Below are 5,996 nucleotides of genomic sequence, written 5' to 3'. Positions count from 1 at the left end.
AATGTCATTTTGCAATTGTTCATAAAATGTTCTGTAAGATTCTGGTCCAAATTCAGGACCTGAATGTTCCACCTTCACCCTTCAAAAATGCTGTTCTCTGATAGACAGAGACATAGGAGTCATAGCACAGAAAGGCTTTTCAAAAGAGGCACATTGTAACCTGAAAGCTGTAACAGCTCCAGTGTGAACGACCGAAAGCTTGTGACCTTTGCTATAGGAGAAAAATGTCTGTTGACTCTTGGGCTCATTATTTTACAGAGAGCCAGTTGAATTAAAGTTTCCTAGAATGGAAATGCCAGTTTCCAATACAAAGTGACTTTGTTACAAAGATGTGCTATTTCTCTTTATCCAAGAGCCATTTTACTTCTGTATGATAAACTTCAGAGACTCAGTGTACCTTTAGGATTAAGAATGGAAGATCAGTTTATCAAATAATATTTTTGTATAGCTTTCAAGTCAGGCAGTAATGAGGAGACTCAGAACCTCCATAAAAATAATTTCAGTTCACTTATTCTAAATTCTAAAATCTTGAAAAATACAGTGACTTTTTTCCTAATGTAAATATATGTGTAATGTAAAATATATATTTTACATTAATGCCTGATCTTACTTTTGTGAACTGCCAATGTGAAAATGGATACTGGATCTTTTTCAAATATATATTTTATTCTTTACTCCTTGATTACAAAATTCATACTTGTAATAGATTACTAAATGAATACGTAAATATGAGGGTTTGTATGTGTGTATGTGTGTGTGTGTGTGTGTGTGTGTGTGAAAGAGAGAGAGAGACCTAGGACTTTCGAACCAGTAAATCCTTGAAACTATAATATCAACAGCCAAGAAGAGAGAGTGTTTCAAGAAGAAAACTCATCATAAAAAATTTGTCAACTCACTCAAATGGTAAAAGAATGTGAAGACTAAAATTTAACAGAGTGAGAAATGCCATGAATTTTATCAGGGTGTTTTTGTGATAGGAGTAGAAACTAGATTAGGGAAGGTTGAAGAGTTAATGTGTGCTGGAGGGCAGCTGCAGTGGTGAAGGGAATGGCTGGCTGCTCTGTGACACTACATCCATAGGGAAGACCGGGGTTCATTTTCTAGGTCAACCTGCACATGCCTTGTACAAATGCATGGTCATGATCCAAGCTTGGAAAGGCTTGGAGGATGATTCCAGCATGACACCTTATTGTGGGTCTCTCTCTCTTTCATGTAAATAATAAAACAAAGCAAAAAGACTTCATAGAATAAATGTGGTACATTAAATGTCTCCCACTAAAATTGTCCAGGTCCTAATGTCATTCATAGGTGAGTATGTGACTTCATGTGATGAAAGATAGTTTCCAGATGTGATTAAGGATTTTAAGTAGGAGTATTTTTTGGATTATTCTGCTTTATAAACCCAATGTAATCTTAAGGTCCTCATAAGAGTAAGGTTTTTAGTGGGTCAGAATCAGAAAAGAAGATGTAAGAAAGCAAGCAAGTTCAAAAAATGCTCGATTTGAAGATGACAAAGGAGATAATTAGCTTAGGATTGTGTGTATCCATCAAAAAATAGACAACCACAGAAACAATTTATCCTCTAGAGGAGGAAAAATCCTTCCAAAACCTTGATAGTAACCCAGGGAAACCCATTTGGAAATTGTGACCTCCAGAACTGTAGGACAATGAAGTTGTGCAATTTTAAGCCACTGAATTGTGATAATTTGCTACTGGAGCAATAGAAAACTACTACAAGGTAGAAAAAAGAGACAGAGAATATAGATTATTATTCTGAAAATTATATCACTGATATATGAGAACAGTAATATGTTTCATGGAGGACTTTGATATTTTAATACACTATACTTGATTGCAATCATGTATCAAAGTCTTATTGGTTATATAAGAAACAAAGAATAACCGATCATTTAATATTCTTGAAAAGGTATGAAGAGATATAATTCAAGGAAAGAATTGGTTTCTAATAGGAGAGATATGAGGGGACTTTTAAAAGTTTACAGAAAATGGAATTAAAGTACAAGTTTATTTTGGTAAAAAATAATTTTTAATTCATTCATGATTTTTTCATAATATATATTTCCCATAAGCGTTTTGAAGATCCCTTGTATCTTATTTATCATTATAATGTGGACGTAGAATCACTTCCAATTCTATAAACTTCTTCAGGTGCAATGCATAATCTGATCCGGTAAAATGAAGAACATAACATCTAAAACAGAGATCATCAAATCTTCTTTAAAAAAATGTTATTTATTTATGATAGAGTGTGTTCATTTACATGTGAGAATGAGAGAGCGAGAGAAAGAGAGAGAATAGCACCCTTCACAGCTTCTAGTCACACCACAATTTCCTTCCTCCAGTCCATCACCTCACTGGAACTTGAGCACTTGTACATGTGCCTGGGATGTGTCAGGCTGATGGGGCCAAAGATTTGAACTGTATTTGCCATATGGGATCAGACTACTTAAGTAGCATATTATGGTTGTACCATGGAGCTGGTCCAAAATCTCCTTTTTAATCTTCTGATGGACATTGAATTCATTCACTCTTCCACCTGTGATAAACATAAACAATTAAGAATCATGTCCAGGTTCAAAGAAAGTAGAAAAAATAATAAAGCTCTCTGTTCTTAGGGTTTTGTGTATCTAGTGAAAAACAAAAGTCCAGCATTTTAATTTGACATCTCATCAATTCGAACTTTGTCATATGACTTGTAGCAGTCACTCACAGAGAGGACTTCATTATGCACAACCACCTTAGAAATATCGGGTTGTTGGAAAAGTCATGATGCATATTTTCATAGAAAAACAAAAATATATATATTATGACTTTTCTGACAACCCAACATAAAAGGTGCATAGTGGTTTCACTGAGATTAAAGATTCTTACCAGATAGAAATTAGTGTTCTATTAACATGGAAAAAGGAAACTATCTATTGGATAGGCAGTAATATATGTGTGTATGTATGTGTCTGTGTATGAATACATGGAAATGCAAGCAAATCTATAAATCTATAAATAAACTTAAAAATCCTTAATGGAAAAATTATTTCCCTTAATGTGCTTTAGAAAATATTAAAAACAATAACAAAAACAAAAAGCTTTTTCACCAATCTTGGTAATATTAACCAAGGAAGATCATAATAAATCTGCTCAGTTAAATATAGTCATAAAAATAAAAGTAAAACTACTAAACCCCTTTTCGACTTACTTGCAGTGCGAGGTTCTCAATTAGTGGTAAATCCACCATATGCTTATAGCCTTCATTTGAGTTTAACTCCTATTGTGTCAGATTTATACAAATAAATTTAATTTTAAATTTACAGACCATATGTCGAGTTAAACTTGGAATCTCCTAGGAGTTCTACAATAAGTTAAATATTCAAATGGCTAGAGTAAACTTTCACAACATAACCCCTACTGCTCCTTATTGCATAGCCAATCACTTTTATCTAAGCGGCAATACATACAGTAGACATGGTATCTAACTAGCCCTGCCAATCATGATCCTCTAATTAATACAGCCAATCTAAAGTGAGTTGTATCTCTGCTAAAGTCGTCACGCCACAGAGTTTCTTAAAGTACTTTGTGAAGATTTTGTGGTGCAGAACTTCACAATATAAAATAAAATAGTGAAATCAAGTCACATTGAAAGAATGGAGCTTTCACTCTCATTTGAAGTATCCTCTCTCTCCTTGAGAGAGAAAAGCAGAAGAGGTAATTATCCTGAATGAATGAGCAGATATCCCCTATTTCAGGAATTATATTGCTGACCTCAGTTTACTTATGTTTTGCATAAAAATGAGCTAAGTGCTTTTTGGGGGAGGAAGGAGTTGGGAAAATCATAAAGAAAGGCAAAGTGAGGGTTGGTGTAGAGAGAACCGAGGTAGGAGCAAAGAATAAAGACCTCTTCCAGGCTCTCTCAAGAAAATCTGCTTAGAAAATCTGCTTAAAAATCTGCTACCTCTTTCTGATGAAAATACTGCATTTCCGTGAATAAGGTAGCTGCTGCCGTTGCCAAGAGAACACACTTCTTATATTGTTTTTGAAGGAGTATAGAAAATCTCTATATAAGATCCTTTTACAGCAAGTCTAAGCCGAAGGCAAACTGCCCTGATACTTGAGTTTTAGGGTACTGGAAGTTTCTAGGAGTTGTAGATACTATGCTAGCCTCTCCTAAGTCACTACTTGGTAATGGTTGTGTAGACATCTAGGGCTCTGGAATAAAAAACAGCTCCAAATTTGTATTATTTTTTAAAGTATAGCAAAGCAGGGAGTTTACTGAAGGAGAGGGAGGGGAAGACAGTACTCCCAAGACAGGAGGGGTCCCAAAAATGGGTTGCCAAGGAAGAACTGCAGCGAGGGGTTTTTATTTGAGTCCAGAAGGTCTTTTTCTGGACTTGTTCTAGGTGGGGCTTGTGCATGCATTTCCCTCCAGTGGGGAGGGGCACATGCTTGGATGGGTCCAATTACTCTAATTTTGGATTGGGTACCTACTTCAAATTTGTTAATGGGTTCTAACAGAAACTGAAAGCTAGATCGCTAGGGGTCATTCATTCGGTGATGGTGGATCCCAATTCCCATCTGAGCCTGACATTACCTGGTCCTGCAAATCCAAAAACAAACCAAGCAAGGTAAGAGAGCACCAACCTGTTCTTGCTAAAATGATGATCTATGCTTTCTGTTAACAACATGTATTTTCTGTCACACTATTTTTTATTTGTTTGTTTTTCACTTTTTATCATATAAAAGAGCACTAAGCATGGCTTGTGTTTTAACTTAGGTTTGAGGTAGAAATGTAATTAGATCCAAACCATCCAATTATAATAAAGTGTATACTGAGAGGCAAAAGGGCAGAACTATGCTAGACATTCTTACTCCCATCCCACATCCACTTCCCACTGTCTTCCTTCTTTGCTCCTAAAAGTTGTCTTCTAGCAACAGAACTGAAAGAGTTCCCTTGGCTTTCAACTACTTGGATATGTGTGTAGAGGGGAAGAGGGGGGATTACTCGAGCTCAGTTCCACCTATACTCTCTGGGTTCAGAGCTTTGGTGGTAATGACCTTTGCGTGAATGTTAATTTCTGAATCTTCCAGCATCCCTTGTCATTTACTGCAACCCTGCCTACACATGTGTAAAAGCCCCTTTGTTAAACTCTCTAATTACTTTTTGAGGATACCATCTGTTTTCTGATGGTCTCTAACAGATACATCTGTTTTGATGTAGCTGTAACAAAAATGGTTTGGTTAAAAAAAAAAAAAGAACAAAAAATTAAAAAGAAACTATTCTTAAGAATTATACCCAGTGTGCACTGCACATCTGTAAACTTTACAGGGTCTCCAAACTCTGCCACAGTTTATTCTTCTGCTTGCCTTCCCACTCTCAACCAGCTTCTCTCCAAAGTCTAGTCAAAGATTTTCATCATATTCTTTCTTTTTTTTTTTTTTTGGAGAGATTTTTGCTATGGGGCGTGTGCACTCGCCAGACAGAGAGAGACAGAGAGACAGAAAACGAGAAATCACCCCCCAGGGGGGATGGCCACGCCGCAATCGCTTCTCCTCCATTCTCCTCTTGAGATCTTGGGCACACACGCACACGTGCCTGGCGTGAGTTTAAGCTATCGGGTCCAGGACGTGAATCGCAGTCGACTACGCGGGAGTCCAGCGACATAGCCATTACACTAACTGCTGGTCCCCATCATATTCTTGATCTCAGTGGTGCTGGAGTCAGAGATGTGTTAAGCTGGAGTAGGAGGAGGCTCAGGAATGAAGTAAAAATGCTTATGCACATTACCTGGCAACTTAAAAAAAAAAAGGAAAAAAACTTAATTGTCTAGGGTCCAAACAAATGATTTGAAGGTCAATTGTGCATGTGCCAAAACAGCTACATCCAGTGATATGTGATCTACTTAGAGGCGCTTTCATATATTAATTTTTAGTAACACAAACAGACTAATTTCTATTACACATGCTATATAAATCAATAAAAGGAA

Source organism: Tupaia chinensis, unplaced genomic scaffold, assembly GCF_000334495.1.
Source record: "Tupaia chinensis unplaced genomic scaffold, TupChi_1.0 Scaffold144232_1, whole genome shotgun sequence".
Lineage (NCBI taxonomy): Eukaryota > Metazoa > Chordata > Mammalia > Scandentia > Tupaiidae > Tupaia > Tupaia belangeri.
Note: the sequence above shows the minus strand (reverse complement) of the source record.